The sequence below is a fragment of the Ambystoma mexicanum genome, chromosome 5p (assembly GCF_040938575.1).
Source record: "Ambystoma mexicanum isolate Mex_15411 chromosome 5p, UKY_AmexF1_1, whole genome shotgun sequence".
Classification (NCBI taxonomy): domain Eukaryota; kingdom Metazoa; phylum Chordata; class Amphibia; order Caudata; family Ambystomatidae; genus Ambystoma; species Ambystoma mexicanum.
In genome coordinates this window covers 18,032,424-18,055,632 of record NC_090930.1, presented here as the reverse complement: position 1 = coordinate 18,055,632, position 23,209 = coordinate 18,032,424, and positions in this window count along the sequence as shown.

Below are 23,209 nucleotides of genomic sequence, written 5' to 3'. Positions count from 1 at the left end.
GCAATAGGACGGAAAAAGACCACATGGGAACTAGTCGCACAACGGGTCAGTGCTGTAGGAACAACACCCCGCACCATCAAACAGTGCCGTAAAAGGTGGGATGACCTCCGGCTCCGTGGAAGGAGCATACTGTCGGCCAACCGCAACATGGGCATGGCAACTGGCGGAGGAGCACACTCCAATTAAAATGGAGCCGTGGGAGGAGATATGTGCCACAACGATTGGCATCGAGAGCATCAAGGGGGTCGGTGGAATGGAGAGAGGAGCCCCGACATCAGGTGACACAGGTAGGTGCCTCAAATTAAGCCATGCTAAACTCCCTGAAGTCCACTTACAGGGGAATCACAATGTTGCCCAATAGGGTTAACGCAACACATCAGCAGAAGACTGCCAACAGGCATCATTGACCTACACCCTGTACACATGCAGTATGCACACTCCACAGTAGGCACCCACATTCCTGCATGCTCAACCCACCCAAAAGGGAGACAACCTGTATGTCACTGCCTCCAAAGTGCACCATCTATTCATCAAATTCATGGCAGTCATCACAATGCCTGCTCAATGTCCGCAGACCCATCAATAACACTTTCCCTCCTTTGCTCCACCAGAGGCTCCCATTCAGACGAGACTAGCACCACACCTGCCAAGAAGGCCAGGCCAGAGGCAACACCACACCAACCCTCCACCTCTGCTGGACCCAAAAAAAACCACAGCAGCCAAACTTGACTGCCACAACACAGCCCAGGGCAGCGATGATCCCCAAGGCAAGCAGCATGGTACCACCAGCAAAAGACATGCAACAACTGGTAGCCACTGAAGGGAATGTGTCTGCAGGAAGCAGTACAATTGGGGAGACTGCTGCCATTGCAGCCTGCTCTGATAGTGATGTGGGGAATGATGAGGATGACACAGAATGTCCCCCCACTGCCCACCCTTATTCCCCCGACCTGTCCCCATGTAGCCTGCACGCTGATAACACACAGGGGCTATCCCCTGATAACTCCTGGCCAGCCACTCCATGCCCAGTGGGAGGTGTGGAGGAGGGGAGTAGCCCAATGACCCCGCCAATTGCATCATTCAATGCACCAAAATACCAACAGTCGCTGGACCAAATATTGACAAGGCAACACCAACTGTCCTCACTCCTCACGCAGCATGTGGCCGATTGTGGAGGTGCCAGTGCTGAAATGCAAAGATGTGCCGAGACTCTGAAGGCAGCCATCCAATCCTCCAGCAAGGACATCTTTGCTGAACTTGCCGCAGTGCGGCACGTGCTCTCTGAGCTCGTACAGACAATGAGGGACATGCATCCTAGCGAGCAGCCGAGTACCTCCTCCGCTGCCAGTTCTGCCCCAAGCAGCCCCGTCCGCAGGTCGGCCAGGAACCTGCGGAGTACAGGCAGGGGTGCCCCGGGGGCCGGCAGAGGGGGCTGCCAGTAGAGGCCACCCAGTGGATCAATTCCACATTAGCCACTTCGACACAGGGATCCACACACGTTTGCGGGGAGTTGAGGGGGGAGGGGGGAGTGGGTGTGTTGGGGAGTTGAGGGGGGAGGAGGGAGTGGGTGTGTTGTGGAGTTGAGGGGGGAGGGGGAGTGGGTGTGTTGGGGAGTTGAGGGGGGAGGTGAGAGTGGGTTAGTTGGGGAGTTGAGGGGGGAGGGGGGAGTGGGTGTGTTGGGGAGTTGAGGGGGGAGGGGGGAGTGGGTGTGTTAATTGAATTCACCTTTATAATACAATTTTTTCTTGAGCACAAGTCACATGTGTGGACATTGCTCATTGCGTATGTGTGATTTATTGGTGAACAGTCCACAGTGTCCATATCCCAGACACACACAGTGCCCCAATTGTCATCTCCATGTGACACCCCCATCCGTGTGTGCTAGAAACATTGGTTGATCAGAGTCCGATGCATTTCACGCCCCTCCTGTGCATCCCTGCCTCCGTGAGGTGCTGCCCCATCCCCACCCTCCTCATCCTCATCGTCAGGTGGTTGCAGTTCTGCGTCAGGGGGCAGGGGCACATTTCGTCTGATGCACATATTGTGTAGCATGATACATGCCATGACCATCTTTGCCACCTTCTCATACAGGAGTGCCCCACCAGACCTGCTGAGGCAGCGAAACCGTGCCTTCAATAGGCCGAATGCCTGCTCAATCACCACACGGGTACGTGTATGTGCACGGCTGAAGTCCTCCTCCTGCTGGTTCTGTGGGTTCCGGACTGGTGTAAAGAGCCACCTCTTCAGGGGATAGCCTGCATCACCTGTATGTGGGCAACAATGTATGTGTCAGTCATGACGTCAAATTCCAAACATGACGTGCCACCATGGCATGCATTCAACTGTTACTTTGTACCACTTTTACATGCACAAATGGATTCACACTATGTGACCCGTATATGTGTATTCCTCTCATGGACTGTTTTGCATGCCGTCAACCAATGTATGCATGGGGGTCAAGTGCCTTGTGAGTGCCCATCCACTGTGTTCGTTCATGGCGTTTGTTTTGGTGACCTGGCAGGTGTCCTGTGATATCAACGCTCTCATCATGGCAACATTGCTGTCAGCCTCATGATGACCCCACTGAGCACTACTAATGTTGATAGGGACATTTTTGGGGCCTCGGTGTCTGTGTAGTGGTGTATTGATGTTTTTGTCCGTCATGTGCCTCCTTTGTGCGCAGTTATGGGGGACTGGCCTTTCAGTTGATGGTGTTTTGTGCCGTGTATTGGCTAAAGTCATTGCATGTAGGTGCATTTCTTTGAAGTCAATGTGGTCCGAATCGGTACAATGCACTTGCAGATGGTTGTGTCATGGTTGGGACACACCTTCCTTCACATGGTAGGGCTGCTTACATCGGGCATTATGTCTACAGGTGTTAGTTGACGTTTGTGCTGCTTTAGGGTATGAGCTGGCTCCATTGCCTCTGCTACTCGCAGCCAGGTAAAGTATGCATCATCCCCCCACCCCTTTCAGACAGGTAAAGTATGCATCATCCCCCCACCCCTTTCAGACAGGTAAAGTATGCATTGGTACGTCAATCACCTACCCACTTCACATTTCCATGGCCATGACATGAGACTCACTGAGTAGCCAGGATCTTGGCCCTGCATGTCGCTCTATGTAGCGTGGTATTATGGAGTTCCTCAGGACCATTGAATCATGGCTTGATCCGGGGAATCGGGCACAACAATGTGTGATGATCCTATTGGAGTCACAGACCATTTGCGCGTTGATTGAGTGAAATAGTTCACGGTTGCGATACGGTACCTCCATGGCATGTGGGACCACCAATTCCACATGGGTGCAGTCGATGGCACCAATGCAACCAGGTATGCCGGCTAGTGCATGGAAACCCACTTTGGTGTTTGCAATCTCCTGGGCAGACCGTGGTAAGGAAATGTGGTCATCTGTGTGCTTGAGGAGGGCATCGAGCACTTGGATCAGTGTACGTGAGAATAATGGTTGTGAAATGCCATGCAAGTGCACCACTGTGTGCTGGTAGGTGCCTGTGGCCAGGAAGTGGAGCACGGATGCTACCTTCAGTAGGGGGGGATGGCGGTGGGTGTTTCTATCATGCTGACGATGTCGCTGTGTATCATGTGAACGATGGTGGTGATGGTGTCCCGGTCCAAACGGTACAAGGTATGGATCTGCTCAGCGGTGAGGTTGAATGGACTGGCTCGGATGCGTGGGATTGGGGGCTGCCTGCGTGGTGGCACTAGCTGTGCTGGTGGGGCTTGCTGGCCCTGCCTTGCCCTCCTTCCCCTCCTGCGTCTCCTCTGTGCTGCCTGTTGTTGTTATTGTTGTTGTTGTTGTAGCACTTGCATTGCAATCAGGTCCTTCAGCCCCAACATTGTTAGTTGTATTGGAATCATTGTGGAGTGTGACTGGGTGTGGGAAGGGATGGGGTGTGCTCTTCTTGTACTTGGTGAGTCTGTATTCCCTCCACCTGTGCTGATTCTGTGCACCTGTGGCAGCTGGGAACACTGCACATGGCCATTTACAGTTGGTTCGCGATGGCGAAATTAGCACCTTGGCGGTAAGGTACTTAATGGCCTTTGCAATGGCGTTAAGAGCATGTCCGCTTGGTTCGTGATTTGCCTACCTTTGCGCGATGCCGGTACCTATGGCATGGAAGGTCGCGTGCGCGCGAACTTGGTGCTGTTAGCGGCACAGTTAACTACGATGCCGCTAATAGCACTTTCACGGGTCATGATCGGACTTAGCGGTAAACAATACCGGTAATCATTTACCGGCATCGTTTTTCGCTTACCGCCGGGGTCGTAATGAGGGCCAATATGTTCTAAAATGGAATATACCAAAAGAAGATAAAGTGGCTTCCAACATAATTACCTCACAGACACTCCACAACTAAGAGCAAGACCAGACGTACAGACTACTCATCACATACTTTCCTGAAATAGTAAGTGCACTTCATTTTATTCATATATTTATAAACTTTCTGTATTAGATAAAAAAAATATTACTTTTTTGTTTTCTCACAGAAATGTGTAGTACTCTGGAAAGGCTAGAGGAGCATTTCCCACAAGACGAAATGTCAGAAGATAGTGCACCTAATTGTACACACTTTACTATATAAACCAATTAATAAATATTATTTTGTATACATTTAACATATACATTTTTTTTTACAGACCAATCAAAAATTGCCACTACCACAGAAAAAGAAGCGGTGGATAACACTCTGGAACACATTAACCAAAAAATGGACCAATTTATGGCAAATTTTAACGATTTAAAGAACTTTGTGGAAGATCACCTAAAACTACCAACAACATACCATTGTCCCACCTGTACTTGTCCCCCCTCACCATATCCCACTCATTTAACCCCAAACCCTTTCCATGGACCGAAACGTTTTGATGACATTTCCATCCCTTCTTCACCTGATTCCAATTATGTTGAAATCCCTAATTCTTCTGTTTTTGTTTCCGTTTCTGCCCCATCTTCTCAGTCATAAATTGTTTATATATGTCAAATAAAGTTACTTTTTTATATTGGGCCTCATTACGACCCAGGCGGTAAGGGGTTTACGCCAGCGTTAACAGCGCCGACCCTTACCGCCTGAGTACGAGGTCCCTTAGCGCCATGGCGGATTTAACACCTGCTTTTAGCAGGTGTTAAAATCCATGGCGCTAAGGGACCATGGAGTTAATTACGCCACCGTAATTTACGGTGGCGTAATTAACGCCTTTCCCACTCCCATTGTGCCCTATGGGGCAAAAATGGGAATGGGGAAGGGTAAATGGGGATTGGGGACTTACCGCCCCGCCAAGGTCGGAATGGGGCGGTAAGTCCGCCAACCACCATGGCGTAAACGTAGTTTACGCCATGGTGGTAAAGTCACGGCCCAGGCGGTAACTTACCGCCTGGGTCATAATGAGGCCCATTGTGTTGTAATTACTTTCAGTTCTTTGTGTTAAAACCAATTTAGGTGTCCACGGACAGCGCGGTTGTTCGGAAATGTTCATAAATAAACGAAAATGTAAGTGTCCTGAGGACACTATATCTGTCTGTAATGTTCTCATGCAAGTTGAAACTGTTCTAAGAACACTCGTACTGTCCTGAAATGTCCGTAAATAAACGAAAATGGAGGTGTCCTTAAGAACACTATGCCTGTTCATAGTGTTCGCTACCAAGTTGAAACTGTTCTAAGAACACTCCTGGTGTCCTGAATTGTTCGTAAATAAACAAAAATGGAGGTGTGCTGGGGACGCTATGTCTGTCCGTATTGTTCGCAAATAAGTTAAACTGTGCTAAGAACAAATGGCTGTCCGTAACTGTTTGTTTTACGTGTGACACACTTTTAATTAGTTCAGGACCCGAACACTGTCCGTAGAACATCAACAGGCATGCGCAAAACAATGTCCGTATATTGGGTGTCCTGTGGACGGCCGCTTCCTTAGCGAACATGCTCACGAAGCAATCATGTGACCGCGCCCATGCTGATCACGTGTTCTGAATGCGGACACTGTTCGTATCCCCGAACAGTTTAAAAGTACATTTCCAAGTAATCCACAATATTTCTCATTAAAAACTCACCATACCAAAATCCCACATACTAATCCTAAGTTTCCACATAGTTTTTGTGACTTTTTGAACCTTTTTTGGTGTTCGATCTGTCTTGTGGACGGCGCGCATGTCCATGAACTGCGTACAAGCACCCCTATAAAAGACCACGCCCTAGAGCTCATTCTCATTGTGTTTCTGGCTATTCCACAGAGCACACTGCATTTTGCTGCATACTTTGCAGATTTTGAGATTTCCATCTCCAAGACGATGACATCCATGGCTCCACTATTGCTACCTGGTGCAACATCTGCCTCAGCACCACCCCCGCCCCCTCCACCACCACCATCTCCCCAAGGGCCTGAAGAGGGGAACAGGAGTGAGGATACAGAGGAGGAAGAAGAGGATGACGAGAATGAGGTAGAGGAAATCTCTACTACCCGCCCTCGGCGTGATTCTTGGGTGTGGCGGTTGTTTACCATTCATGGGAATGTTCCTAAGGCTCGTGCGAACCGTGTCACCTGCAATGCGTGCAAAATGGTACTCAGTCGCGGGAGGCATGGTGCGTACAGTTTTGGGACCACGACCATGAAGCGACACCTGAACTCATTCCACACTGGGGCCATTCGCCAGGTTGTACCTTGCGAAGAGCGTAGTAGGTTGATTGCCTCTACTTCATCCCCCATTTCTGATCCTGTCACCACAAGGAACACCTCTGTGGGACAGCGTCTTCCTCAAGCTGCCTCACAGGCCATACAGAATTCTGATGACCCTTACCTTTCGAGGGTCACAGTTGTATGTATGTACTGTGACACAGTACTCTGCAGGGGGGAGCGACTTCGGAGTGCTTTTGAGACTATCGTCTCAGAGCACGAGAAGACCTGCTCACTACCCAAATAAAACCCACTCTACATCTTCCTCTCTCAGCTCGCCCTTTTTTATCCCTGTGGTTGGTGTCCCCCCGTTTCCCCTCCTTTCCCCTCCTCTCCTAGTGTGTTGTGTATAAAAAACAAAAAAAATACAAAATTACAAAAATCAAAATAAAAATAAGGCTCTTTTCAGAGCCGCCTTTCACAGTTAAAAAATAGAAGTGAAGATTAATAAAGCAGGGTCCTTTGTATATCTTAAAAGTCTGTGGACAGTTCGCGAACATTAAAAAAATTGGGGTGCTACCCTATTGTAACCATTGCATTTTTCTCTGGGAGCAAGTGGTGGCTCTGAAAAGAGCCTTTGGGAGGGGTTTGTATGTCAAAAATTATAAATACTTAACAACTACTTCAAAATGGATGCTGTATTTCTGAAAAAGGTCACAATGCATTTTGTACATTTCTCAGAAAAATCTGATTGCCAGCATAAGTAAGATGGACTCCATCTCTGCGAAAAATGTATGTACTACGAAACATAATATTTTCATTGTGAAAAGAGGACATGCCAAAATCTCTTAGGAAGGCACAAACAGCCTTATTGACATTACGCCTTGCTTTCTCCATTTGTGGACCACATGAGAAAGAACGAAGCCACATTTGTCTCTGCGCAATCCGTGAAAAAATTACTTTGGAGTTTGGAAACATGTCCATGATCTTCTGAAGTCCTTCTTTCATTGCAAATTGCAAAGAAATTCCAGACACATGTCCTAAACTGTTCCCTCCACAATGAATTACAATTATGTCTGGATGTTCCTCTATCTTCAAAGTTGCACAGAGAGGTAGCAAGTCCAACCACTTCATTCCACGCACTCCATGCCAGTGCACTTCCACATGTTGGAATACAAGATCTATAGATACTCCACAGCTTTCTGCATGCACCTTCAACCAATGTATCCACGAGACTCCCAAAATCCACACAATCTGTTTTTTGAAACACTCAGCCATAGCTATCTGTTCTTCTCACAGCAAAAAGAATATCTGAGAAAACGTCTCCTAGCACAACACACTCACTAAACTTTACTGACCAATCCCTTGCTACATTCAATCTCATTTGCATGCCTCCCCACCCCAAATTCCCCGGATGTAATACGCGGTGTCCTAGAACTACCGCCATGTCCGCGAACATATCGTAACATTGACAGCCCTTCTACCATTTCCACTTCACTCTCTGTACCATTCCCTCATTGGTTGTAGCTAAGAAATCACATGACCATCCACCAATCAAATCCAAGACCTCTACATGTAACTGCATCATCATAGATCAGAACTGCAAATGTACGGTGAATCTCTCGGAGTACAAGTCTCATACCATTGGCAAGCACGATCTACGAGAAATACTATACAAGTCTCCAAGATTTCTACTTGCAGCTTCATCCATTTCCATATGCATGAACACAAACTACAGGTATGCATATTTTCTATACAGTACATGAACACATTTTCTAACCGACGTATACCTTGTATAATCTGTAAAATGAGTCTACGATCATTTTTTCATTGTCCTAAAATGAACTGTGACTTACAAACCTTTATACCGTTTCATTTCTTCATACACACACACACACACACACACGCAAATAATGTTAAACCAGCATTTTTGAAATAAAATATATAGACTACATATAATCAAACAAAATTACATGCACACTCTATGATCAAATCTCAAACAATAATATTTGTACAATTACAAATAATTGGTTTTAATTTTTTCAATTTATATAATTACTTACATTTATATAGGACAAGCAGGCTATGACATTGACTCACTATTACGTGGAAAAGCAGGCTATGACATTGACTCACAATTACGTGGAAAAGCTTAGTTACAGGAATAGTGGTATACAATGCTACATTATGAATTACACAAGCCATAGTAAAGATATTTTCTTTCCTACTCTTAGTCATAAGATAGTTTTAATGGTTTTCAGGAAGGCGCTGAGCATTTCAATTTAAAAACTCTATGTCTAAATTAAAAACAGTGCTATATACAAACCAAATTACTAATTTCTTTCTTTTACAATTGCAGTGAAGACCATTCTCCAGAAAAGAAGCAGCCGAATTTGAAGTACAAAGAACAACTAAGAAGCAAACTGCTCATTTTAGAAAAAAAGTAAGTAAAATGTTACCATAATATTTGAATTATTACTCAAACACACTGTAAGGTTAATTCATGCTATTTCTGGGCCTAAAAATAGAGATTCTGCACCATTCTGACCAAAAATCCCCCGTCTTAAACAGTGATTTACTGGAAGAATGGCCCACAACTTCCTATTTTTCGACACACAAATTACCTAACTCAGCCCCAGAATTTAGATGTTGTAGAACAAACAACAGTTTTAATTGTATAGCTTTAGATATACTATTTATACTTCTCCAAACCACTGGCTTACTTTTTTCTGTCATCTGAACCCCAGTTTAGTAACACATTAATTCAAGAATACCCATCCCTAGTAGTTGTACTTCCCAAAGCACAATCACACACCATTACATACATCTTTATCATCTTACTCAAACACTCATGCATACAACACACATGCATTCCAGAACACCCCAACCCATACCTTCTGTATTTTTTTCAACAGACCCTAAAGAATGCCTACCAAAAAGCAACTCTGTAGAAAGGAACGCAGAAGTAGAGCAAATGAAAAGAAAACTCTCCAACATAAACATCCATCTATAGCAGAATTTGTAAAAAAAGTTGAAACACAACAGCTAATACAGTCATGTAGTGAAACAGAAGAAGTTTCTAGTACAAAAACTTTGCCTCCTCTATCAAAAAGTAAAACAAACCAAAAAACAATTAACAGAAAATCAACTATCACTACAAATAAAACTTCTTCTATAAATCTTGATGTAGTAAAAAGTAAGCATACCAAGAAAAGTATTTTAGCCAAAATGTTCCGTCACAAAGTCCTTCAAAGATTTATGAAAACAGGAGAGAAACCAGGTTCAACACTTCAAACCTATCGTAGAAAAGTAATCTTAGAAGCGTTGATAGCCAGTGCAATTCTTCTCAAAAGAAAGTTATTTATTTTAGTGTTAAACAGAATAAAACCACTAACAAAACTAATAACTAAATTACAAAAAATACTTCTCAATAAACGAAATGTCAACAGAAATAACTTCTTAAATATCTGTGGAGTTGAATGGAGTCACACTACAAGCACAGAACCATACTTTAATGAAGAAGCGTACAAACAAAAGCAAAAAAATACAATTGCCATACATAGCAGTGGTCGAGGTTATGAACAAGTTAATAATACCATAATGGAACAAGAAGTACTCCTTACAAAAATATGCCCTGAAACGTAGATTTACCCCTCCATTCAACTAAATCAGAACATCTAGTGTACAAATGGCCATGCACGTCAATGTGTAACATTCCCAAAAAAATGTTCAAGTCTTTATGCCAGTTCCTCAATCAATATGTGAAAAGCAAAGACAAAATCAAAAATTAAACTACTGCAAAATATGGATGCTTGTGCAGTACGCAAGTACACAGGACTACAAGGACATTCCTTGGCCTGCATTACAGGACCTACTTGCAAAACAACCTTCCATGATATCAACACATCATGCAAGTATAAGAAATCTAGTTTATAAACTGTACTATGCTAGAAGTCCTGCTTTAGCACTAGCCAATTTAAATAACATTCTTCTACATGGTACAGCAAAAGACCTACTAAAAGAAATCGACTATATCCAGACAAAATATTTTGGAGGTGAAACCCACTTACAAAATGAATTAGCTGTAAACCAACTTCATAACAATTCTGCACATGGCAACCTTTCACTACACACACACAAAAAAGAAATACTAAAATTTGAAAGTACTTCAGCTGAAGTACCAAACCACGTGTGTGTATGTTGCCGCAGAACTTTTTATAAAAGTAACACAAAAACTGTAGACCTATCATACAAAATAGAAGACAATGAAGAATCTAAATGGTTTGAATTAGCTCTCTACCTTATAGCAGAAAACAAATACGAAATAATTGACCCATAATACTTTGCAGTTACTGCACTACAAAACTAGACAACAACCAAACTCCTTCACGTGCTATCACAAATAACTTGGAATTATATCCACTACCAAAACCCCTTCAACAACTTAATTTATATGAGAGCATCATAATTCAAACAGTGCACCCATTTCAAGCAATAATACGCCTTCAACCAAAAACTGCAAAATTACCTCCCTCTAAATTAGTGAAAGGTATTTGTGGAAAAGTAGTGTATTTACCATTAGATCTAAAAGAAAATGTGCACACTCTAGGAGTGCAATGTCCAATGCAACAATCTTTAATTATCTTGGTAAATGGAGTACCTACAAAAGACAAACAAAATTTGGCAACAACTGGTAGATTTACATAAAGTTAGAGAAGCCCTGCAATATCTTAAAGAGAAAAATGAATATTACAAAGAAATTAATATTGAAGAAAACTTGAAAGATACAACTGAAATAATTCAAGAGATACAAGAAGCTGGTCACTTTGAGCTCCGAGATCCTGCTACAATATCAAACACTTTAGACCATTATACAATTCATCCATTGCACTCTAATGACACCATAGAAGATGCACTGGAAACGTACCAAATGCGTCAAACAAAAGGATCACCAATCAGCAAATGTGAAAAAAGTATAGAAGCACGTGCATTTCCTCTACTCTTTCCGATCTGCAAACGAGGAAAATACGATGATAGACCTATTCAAATATCAGCATCAGAATGTCGCTCCTTACGAATGTATTCTGAAGATCCCAGATTTCGACAAAATATGGAATACATATTCCACCTACTCTTTGAAAGTGAACTAGCAACTTTATGTTACGGAGTTGCACACATAATTAAATCAGGATCACACTTTCAAAATATGACAGCTATACAAAAATTACAAAAAGTTCAACAATAAGATGAGGTTTCACAAGCAAATCTTCCAAATCTATTAGCAAATATGCGTGGTACTAAAGAGTACTGGTTTCTACGTCATGGAGATGTACGTTGTATGATCAAAAACCTTGGCCCACCCACTTGGTTTGTTACATTAAGTTGTGCAGAATATGCATGGGAAGATTTACATGCTTTCGTACGCATATCAAACGACAACAAAACAAACATAGATATACTAACACCTGGAGAACTTTGTTCTCAGGATCCTGTTAATGTTTCAAGATATTTTCACCATCGCTTCATTGCTATGCTACATTTTATTTGTAATAAAACTGTTCCTCCCCTTGGAGAAGTGCAACACTTCTTTTGGAGAAAAGAATACCAAGCCAGAGGAGCACCACATGTCCACATGCTTTTATGGATTAAAGATGCTCCTAAATTTGGTCAAGACAGTGATGCCACTGTTTTACAGTTTATTGAAAAATATATCACTTGTGAAATTCCATCAGAATCCACAAATAGTGATCTTCATGCAAAAAATGTACAATTCCAAAGACACAAATGTGGCAAATATTGTCGTCGCAAATACAAAAAAAAAGGGAAATACTACACCAAATGCCGATTTGGTTACCCTAGACCAGTTACAAATACAGGTCACGTGAACAACCTCATGTCTTCAGTTAGACATAGTGTTAAATCACCTAAAAATACATATTGCATAAAAAGAAAAGAAGAAGAAAAATATGTCAATGATTACAATGCAATCATTGCCCACTTATGGAATGCAAACATAGATGTGCAGTACATTGCAGACAATTCTACTGCAGTTGCACGATATGTCACAGCATACTTAACCAAATCAGAAAAGACAGAGCTCCAAGACCTCTGGAATGACCTGTCATCAGATAAAACAGTGTCTCAGAAATTATACAGCTTGGGCATAAAAATGCTGTCCCATAGAGAATGTGGATCCTATGAAGCAGCTGATCGATTAACTGGTACTGCATTGTATGGTAAATCTGCAAATATAGTATGGCTAAGTCTTGGTCCAGCTAAATCTAGAAAAAGAGTTCTAAAATCATACGAAGATATGGAAACAATAGCCAAACATGATCCCAACAGCCAAGACATTTTAAAAAACAATGTATTGGACATATACTACCCAAACAGGAGTACCACTTTGGAAACCATGTGTCTATACCACATAGCCCAAAACTACACATACAAAAATAATATAAAACCTGATGAACAAAACCGTAAATACAAAGTGACAAACTGTGAAGGCAGCTTAGTAAAACTCACAAAACCAAATGTAATTAATCATATCAAATTGTCATTAAAGACTCCTCAACATAAAGAAGTATATTACATGTCCCTGCTACAACTCTTTAAACCATGGAGAAAAGAAGAAGAAATACTAGATAACTATGACTCATATGAAGACGCTTTCAAAGCAAATGAAAGCAGTATAACTGATGTAAACTTTGCACAGTACAAAACAATGTTGCACAATGAACAGCAACACAAAGAAGAACTCCAGGCCCAACTAGATAAGGACACTCCTGACAGTAGTCAACCTTCTGTCACAGGAAGCCAAGAACCACTGGGAGACCCACTAATAACAAATGAGGCAGAATTAGCTATGATAGAAGTAGAAAACACCATGGGACTCATTACGAGTCAGGAATTAAGGGGTTAACGGCGCCGTAAACGGCGGCGACCCTTAACGCCTGATTCCGAGGTCCCTTTGCGGGATGGTGTTTTTTACGCCTGCTTTTTGCAGGCATTAAAAACCATGCCGCAAAGGGACCTTGGCGATAATTACAGCAACCGTAATTTACGGTGCCGTAATTATCGCCTTCCCCATTCCCATTATGCCCTATATCAATACCTAATTATGAATCCATTCCATTTCAGCAACTTGTACAAAATGCAAACCACGGTAGATCATGTTCCACCTGCAATTCAGATAATCGCTCCACGTTAGTAATACAAACACATAGTAAATACGTAATACTAATGCTTCTATGTTACAATGCAGATGGTACCAAAAACAACTGCAAGCTGACTGGATTCACACATGGTCAAATGTCACTTGGTAGGAAAACCTTCACAACAATAGGTATCGTCTACCACGCAGGAGCCACAACCAACTCAGGACACTACACTGCATATATAAAAAAATAAATGTGGATGGTTTGAATGTAATGATAGTACCATTACTCTAAAGCAGAGATTACCAGCAAATCTTACAAACGCTTATTTAATGTTCTTAAAACCAAAATTTGATAACTAAACTGCACTTAAACCTTAAGTACACTTGTAGTAAAAAATATAAACTGTCACAATATTCCAAAAGCTATCTAACTGCCCAAAGATGCTACAACAACTAAACAGATAAATTAGGACTACTCAAATAAATAAAAAAATAGACAGTTAGAATACGCCAATTGGTATCTAACTGTCCCAAAATTTAGAAATATTCAAACAGATAAATCAATACCGCGAAATTATATCAAAAAATAAACAGTTAGAATACGCCTACTGGTATCTAACTGCTCCAAAACTGTACAATATCCAAACAAATACCTAATATCTTACTGCTCCCAAAAACTGGAACAATCCAATGTATAAAGCATTAGCCAGAAGCAACAAGTAAACACTGAAAACAAACAAACAAATAAACTGTAGCATAACAGAAAAAGGTTTTTTTTAATCCAACATGGATTCTATTTCTCCCACAGACCCAATGATTTTAGCAAAAAACACAGAAACTGGGCAAATTGCACAGTACTCTCGGTTGTCATCGACTACATATGAGGGTAAAAAAAAAGAAAAAATGTTGATTGTACAATGTAATAACTCTTTATAAAATACTAATACTAACATGCTATTTTTTATCACAGAAATGAACAAGAAAAACATGGACTCCCGTTACTAAACCAAATAGTAAGTATAACATCATAAATACAACCATCGCAGCATATCACACCCATACTGGCTTATAACATTGTTCCTTTTAAATTTGTTTTTGACCCAAAGTTATAAGCCACTCTGAGTGTGATATGCTGCGGTGCTTCTGGCCAGGGCATACACTCTTGGGTGCATGGCATATGACTGTGATATGCTGCAGAGCTTCTGGCCAGGGCATAGACTCTTGGGTGCATGGCATATGACAATGTCACACCCATAGATTAAAGCATTGCAACCATTTTAATGTCCGCGGACACAAGGAAGGTCCTAGAACACATTCAACTTGCCAGAGGACAATACGGACAGCGTCCTCAGGACACCCCCATTTTCTTTGTATACGAACATTTCAGGACACCGCGACTGTTCTTAGAACACTTTCAGCCTGCCAACGAACAATACAGACAACGTCTCCAGGACACCCCCTGCGAACATTCCAACACCCCACGAGTGTTCTTAGCCACTATGAGTGTGATATGCTGCTATACTTGTGGCCAGGGCATAGACTCTTGGGTGCATGACATATGACTGTGATATGCTATGATACTTCTAGCCAGGGCATAGACTCTTGGGTGCATGGCATATGACTGTGATATGCAGCGGTGGTTGTGGCCAGGCCATAGAGTGTTGGGTACATGGCCAAATGGCCATGCACCCAACATTCTATACCCTGGCCACAACCACCGCAGCATATTACACCCATAGATTCAAGCATTGCAACCATTTTAATGTCCTCGGACACAAGGAAGGTCCTAGAACACATTCAACTTGCCAGAGGACAATACGGACAGCGTCCTCAAGACACCCCCACTTTCTTTGTGTACGAACATTTCAGGACACCGCAAGTGTTCTCAGAACACTTTCAGCTTGCCAACGAACAATACACACAACGTCTCCAGGACACCCCCTGCTAATGTTCCAAGACCCCACAAGTGTTCTTAGAACACTTTCAACTTCACACCGAATCCCTTCTGTTTATTTACGAACATTCCAGAACAGCCGTGTTGTCCGCAGACAAATCGAACACAACAAAAGCGTCTAGCACATAAAAATAAATACAACATTGAACCTATCTCATACTCCCCCACCCTCCCCAAACACTCTTACACACCAACACACGCCACTAAATACAATTTTTAATTCAAGTTTCACCGCGCTGTCCGAGGTCGGCGGCGAATGCAAGATGGCGGGCGTGACAGAAAATCTGATGCGCATCACGCACCACACCGCCCAATCAGCGAACACGTTGCATGTCCGCAGACATGACTCAAGCCCATGGGCCAATCGGGGTGCTGTACGCGGAGCGAACAGGGAAGTCCGTCCGCGAAGTGAACACAGATATTTTTTTGCCTTACATTTTGGTCATTTTTTAAAAAACTACTGGACGGATTTACACCAAATTTGCAAAAGCTTTCTGGACTAAGCCACCGCTCCTGCCGCAAATTTGGTGTAAATCTGTCCAGCGGTTCGGGCTGTAGCTATGCGCAAAGCTTTTTCCCATTATGTCTATGGGAAAAAACAAAAGTTTTGGGACCCCCCCTATAACTTTGCCCCCCCCTGGACCACACCTCTCCAAACATTTCAAAAAAATTCAGAGTGGGGGACATATACTTTTTTTGCAAAGTTTGGTGAGGATTCGTCCAGAGGGAGCGAAGTTATAAGCCACCCAAAAAGTGCTCTTCCTATGGAAACACCAACTTAACCATAACTACATGGACGCTACCGCATCCATGTAATATATATATATATATATATATATATATATATATATATATATATATATATATATGTATATATATATATATGGGTTCTATATTTAACAGTGAATCTGTCAATATTAATTTTACTTCAGCGCGCCCTTCTTGGGCAGAGTTACAATTTTTTGCGGTTTTCTCCTGTGCCAAAATATCAAAAAATGTGACAATTTTCACGATCTACCTCTGTGCCAACTTTCCCATTGCTCAGGTGTATATTAATGGCAAAAAGCCTACTTTTCCATGTAACTTAAACTATGTAAATCACTCATATTTTGTTTTAACAGGGTCAAAATGGGCTCTTTCTCCTGTTTAATTTTAACCCGGGGAGGGCTCTATCAGACACACGCTGCTCCTATTATTAAGAAAAAACTGTATAATCAATGGCAAATCATCACATGGCCTCATTAGGTAGGTTTCCATTTCCCTGAAAACATGTGACCAGCCATCTGGTTTATCTGTGTTTATCTTCACATGTCCTTCTTGGCTTCAAAGACCTTGCTCATTGCTTAAAGTACAGTTTTATGGAAAGCTTGTCATCAAGGTTACTTCTGCTGGACTTGTTATCAGCAACTAATTGACAACCAGAAATCTTTCTCCTAGAGAGCCCAAATCAACAGGTCATGGGTCACAGTTTCATTTAATTGGAAATGCCCCTCTGCATCCATGCTTTTTCAAAGTACAGCTTCAATTATTCATCTGTCCATGTGTAATGTCTTTCTTTACTATAACAGTTGAAATAACATGAGTATCACAATGCTCCAAGTAGGCCTCTCCTTTAAAATATGTCATTTAAATGTTGACAAGTAAGTGTTTTTATTTGTGACAAATGCAAAGTGCTTGGCTTCACTTTAGATTTCTGGATCACAGTCTTGTGCTGCATTGAAGTCATTGTAACATGCTGCTCTCTGACTCTTTAAGTAAAATTGTAGCTTTTCATAATTTATGAAAACATCATTATCAGCCACATATATCTTTTGCCATGCATTGGGCACATCTAGAAATTTTAAGTTTTCAGGCACATTTTCCTTCACTCAAGCGTCTGTTCCTTTTGGTCAAGTTGAAAGAGTCCCATTTCTGTTCATGTCCTAGGACTTAAGTCAAAAACAGAAGTGGTTTGGGACTGGCCTGCTTTTTCCATTGGATAGTACCAGTCAGCTTCACTCTTAAATACTGGCCTGGCCTGGTCTTTGTATTCCTGACATGTAGGGGCTTTATTTTACCCCACACACCTCTTGCAAAGATAACAAGGTTTTACTTCACAAAAGTAGAAACTAATATGTCACTAGGGGCCTGAACATTTTAAGCAGAACAGTACATTTTGAAGAAGGCTGTCCTCACAGGTGATGCAAGCAATATGCAGTACTAATTCTCCCTGCTCATTGACCATCCCCTATGCACATATCACCCGCTCCATATGGGATGCCAAGTGATTGGTCATTACTGCTTTTGAGTGAACTCCCTTCCACATGGTCTATGGTCTTGGTACTGTTTTGGTCCTAAGGTTGTGAAGGCTGAGAATGCTCTTTCTCCCCATAAACAACTCATGTGATGTGCACCTGATAATTGTACATGAGCTCAGTGGATACTCTCGAGGTCAAATTATCCCTCTGAAATGCAAGTTGCTTCTTTAGGTCCGAGACACATAGGCGCTCCCCTCCATTTTTCCCCGGGACTGTCCTACATTTGTTATCCTCACCCTGTGCACCTCACAGTACAAATCACGAGACATCCAGCTCCGTTCTCTCAACCTTGGTAGCATCCCCCTCCCTGAACCTTCACCTGGCCTATGCCAAGACAACACTAATCAGTCACCTTGTGAGGGATTTAAGAGTTCTAATGGTGGGCAACTGGTAGTTCAAATAGGGTGAACAGTATCATGGGGGCACTGGGACCCTAAATCTAATAGGGCTGTTTTGGCAGCTCAAGTCCTCTGCCCTGGCACCCCAGAGATCATCCTTCAGGAACAGGCGCAGCCCTGCTCATGCTTGGCTATTCACATTCCTTTCTAGTTTCATAGGCCTGCCACATGAGACAATGGGATAGCTGTATCTATTTGGTGTGAAGGCCTGTGCTGGGAATAGGGATGGGAAAGTACATTGATGCTGAAGTACAAGGATATGTGATTTTTAATGATATGATATGATATTTTATTTATATCGCACCCATGCACAAGTGTTTCAGGGCGGGAAGTGGTGTGGCCTAGCATTTCTACCCCTCAAATATCAAAATGGCATTAGCTCAGTGCTTATTGTCACAGGGCTGAGCTGGCTCTCCCACCTGCCATTGCCATGAACTATGATATTCTGTCGCCCCTACAGGGCACCCCCCTACTGTTCCACTTCTACGTTACCATGTATTCCTAATACATTTTCCTCAACCAGAATCATTTTGGGAGGCAGGGGACTTGAATCGCATCCTAACAGTGACACAGGGGCAGCTGTGACTGAGTGCCTGGACGCAGAAATGGCCAAAGAACATCTTAAGCAGGTGCACGCACCACCTAAGGGCACACCTGACCATTTCATGCATGTGGCAATAGTGCCACATACAAGTTTATCAAGGTCTGCCACCTGTTAACGCAAGAGATACGGTTCTGGTAAACAGTTCTTTTAATCTGGATAAGTTGGTAGCTTCAGAAGTTAAGCCTGAGACAATGGGGCGACGCAAAAACGAGTCTAAAAGCATCAAAGATAAGGGAACTGAAAGATTCTAATGAGCGACAGAAGGGACTAATTAAATTCCTTAGAGGAAACAGGGCTGGTGGATCATCCACTTTACTATGTCCCAGATAACAGATGAGAAGCAAGATGAGGAATCCGGGGAGGACATTATGGACTTTGACACTAGTGTACTGTGACACCAGGAGGGCAGGCGCCAGGTCCAAATGACCTGATGCTGGGTTTTTGCACAGGCACCTGTTACAGGGTTGCAACTAAAGCCGGAATCCATTACACTAGTGCGGTCAGGAAGCAGCACCTCAGGTAACCCTGGACTTCATTCTATGCCAAGTGTGTCTCCCTCTTTCACTCCATCATTGATGAGGGGAGTACTCCTTATGGGATGGATTCTTCTCTACTACTACCACTGCTAAGTCAGATGCCGGGAGCTTCGGTGGCATAGGAAGAGAATCCCCACTTTGTGGGGTGCATTCAAAAGCCCCAAACTGAAGGTCCTTTTCACCTGAAAAGCAGGATTTTTCAACACAGACACAAAAACGGATTGGCATGTGTGTTTTTCAAGTAAAATTGAAGAGCTGTGTGGAAAAGGCCTAGCTGTCACTACCAAAGGAAAATCAGCATTTTAATCCACAAAAGAAGAAGGAATCAGAGGACCTTTTCACATGAAAAACAGGATTTTTAAACACTGACATAAAAGCGGCTTTGCATGGGTGTTTGCAGTTTAAATGTGAAAAATGTACCCCTGCTAACATTTGAAAAGAAAAGCTCACTTTGTTTCCATGAAATTTCCTGTCAGCCCAAGGTAATCCCTTTTGGCTTGTGGGTGGGCAAACTTCATAAAGAAATCCCCCCACTGAAAGTCTGGATATTATATCCCCCCATCTAATTACAACTCTGCCAGACATCCTTTGGATGTTCTCATCACCGCAGACATCTCCCTCTCTAACCCACTCTCACCACTCCTCTCGTTTGGACTGACCACTTTCTACTCTCCTCTCATCTGAAACACTCTATCCCACAGGCAAAGCCCCCACCCCCTGCACTGCCACCTACTTTCTTGGTCATGCGGCTCATGAAGTGTGTGTCAGTGGATGCCTTTGCCTTTACTTTCTCTGCTCCTCCTACTCCTGCGGCTGACTCATACCCTCACACAGCCCTTTCTAATCTGCATCTTTCTATTTCCAACATCCTGGACATCCTTGCCCCTGTCAGGAGAATCCATCTGAAGCCTACCTCCAAGTGCAACTCTTGGTATGATTCCAACCTCGCTGCCCTGAAACGCAAGTGCAGGGTGGCTGAGAGGAAGTGGAGGGATTGGGAGCATCTTCTGACAAACTGGCCTGCCGCCTGCTCCAAAGGCAATACCGCCTCTGTCCTGACCAAGACAGAAGAGAGCCCCCCATTGGCCATTGCTACCTCTCCTCCTCCTTTCTCTTCTTTGTCTCTGACAACACCTGATGAGGTTTCTAGACAAGGGCAATCTATGAAAGTGTCATCCAAACAGGTGCTCCCCTGCTCCTCCAGAACCATCAAGGACCATATGGACACCCTTGCTCCAGCCTTGGGCGATTTCTGTAATCTCTCTTTTGCCACTGGAAGTTTCCCCTCTCTCCTTAAGCACTCCCTTGTGCACCCCCTCCTCAAGAAGCCATCTGCCGACTGCCAGGCAAACTATCACACAAATTTCCTGGGCAAACTCTTGAAAAATCTGGCCATCTCCCAGTTTACGCTCCACACTGAATCTGTTGGTTGTCTCTATGACTATCAGTCTTGCTTGAGAGCTGCCAGAGGCATGGAAACTGCTCTCCTGAACAACCTGCAAGATCTGCTCTCTGACCTTGAATCCAGCAGTCCCCTGTCCTCATCCTCCTTGATCTTTCCTCTGCTTTCGGCACGGTCAAACATGCCTTCCTGATCAATCGACTCAGTGAGAACCTGGGCACCACTGATCAGGTCCTGGAGTGGCTGGCCTCCTTCCGCTTGGACTGCCCCTACCAGGTACAGCTTGGTCCATTTCTCTCCACCACCTCTCGCTCTACCTGTGTTGTTCCCCGGGGCTCTATCCTCTCACCCTGGTTTTTCAACCTCTACTTGGCCCCTTTGGCCCACCTGATCTCTACCTTCTCCTCTAACTTTCAGTGTTATGCCTCCTCTCTTCTCTTGCTCATTCCTGACTGTCTATCCACGATTCATGATTGGTGCACCTCCAATGATCTCTGTCTCAATGCCTGTAAGACAGAGATTCTTCTCATTGGGACCCCTGCCCCTGCTTTCCCTCTCTGGCCACCTGCCTTGGGCCCTCTTCCTTCCCCTTCCTGTGAGGCAAAAAACCTTGGTGCCATCTTCAACTCTACTCTCTCTTTTTCTCCTCACATCTCGGAGGTGGCCAAGAAGTCCCACTACCAGCTGCACCTCCTCAAAGGGACTCTTCCCTTTCTCACTTTCCTCCAGAAGCTCACTGTCACCAGATTCCTGGTTCCCTCTAGGTTGGACTACTGCAACAGCCTCTTTCTCAATCTGCCTTCTTCTACTCTCCGCCCTCTGGAACCAATCCAGAACAGGACTGCAAAACTTATCATTTGCCTCAAACCCAGGGTCCATATATCTCCAGCCCTGAAATCTATCCACTGGCTCCCGGTGGCTGAAAAGATCATGTTCAAGACCCTTTGCATTGTCCACAAGGCTTTCTGGGGCCGGGGCCAGCACTACATTCAACCCTCTCTTCCATAATACCTTACTTCTGGAGCCCTTCGCTCAGCTGGCTCCAACTCTCTAAGAGGCAGATGCTTCTTCAGGAGGAGAGTGGGGAGTAGATCCCTCTCTGCTGGTACATCCCTCTGGAACGGCCTGCCTGCCTCTCTCAAACTTGAGCCGGACCACCTGAAGTTCCGGAAGCAGCTCAAAACTTTCCTCTTCTTCTCTGCTTTCTATCTGTCCCTCCCCTGCTGACCTACCTGACCTGCCTGCCTGCTGTACCGGCTGGTTGCTTGACTACCCTCAGAGTCTCACTGGGTATAAGGCGCTTTCTAGATCAGTCACCCTTGCACTGCCTCCAGGCCTACTACGCACTTTTGATATTGATATTTTATTTCTATCACACTCGTACACAAGTGTTTCAGAGCGCGACAAGGCAAGAGAGGTGAACAGGGGAGAAAAAACAGCGATCTTACTAGGCCCAGTGCCATTGAGAACGCGCAAGTGCATGGGAGAAGGGGACAGGAAAAGTGCATGGAAGGGGGAGAGGTGGAAAGTGCGTCTCAGAGGAGAAACAGATAAATAACAATAAATAAATAATAAAGGCAACAAACAGTGGTAGTGCAACCATCAATTTGCAAGTGCTAGGTTTAAGGCAGCAGACAGGTTAGGTCTGATAGGTGCAGGAAGAAAAGGGGGGGTCTGTATGGGTACAGATACAGACCCCAGTGCAAGGGATGGGCCGGAGGCAGGGCGGGAGGGTGGCAGAGTGAGCAGGTACCTGGGCCCCGAGGACAGAAGGTGGCCAGGTGCACGGTGCCAAGAGAGAACAGATCAGCAGGGGAAAGGGGGAGCGAAGGCAGAAGCAAAGAGGAAGGTCTTGAGGGTCTTCTGGAACCGGAGATGGTTCTCCTCAAGTTTTAGGGTGGCAGGGAGGCTGTTCCAGAGGGGGGCCCCAGCCGAAGACAGAGATCTACCCCCAGCTCGTTTCTTTGAAAAATGACTGACCCTGAGGGAGTTGGAGGTAGAGGACTGAAGAGCTCGAGAGGGGAGGTATTTGCAGAGGGATAGCTGAAGGTATTTTGGACCCAGGCTCCAGAAAGCCTTGTGGACAATGGAGAGGGTTTTGAATTTAATCCTTGCATCCACTGGGAGCCAATGGAGAGATTTCAGAGCTGGAGAGATACGATCCCAGGGCTTGAGGCCAAGGACAAGTCTCGCAGTCCTGTTCTGGATTAGTTGGAGAGGGCGGAGAGTAGAG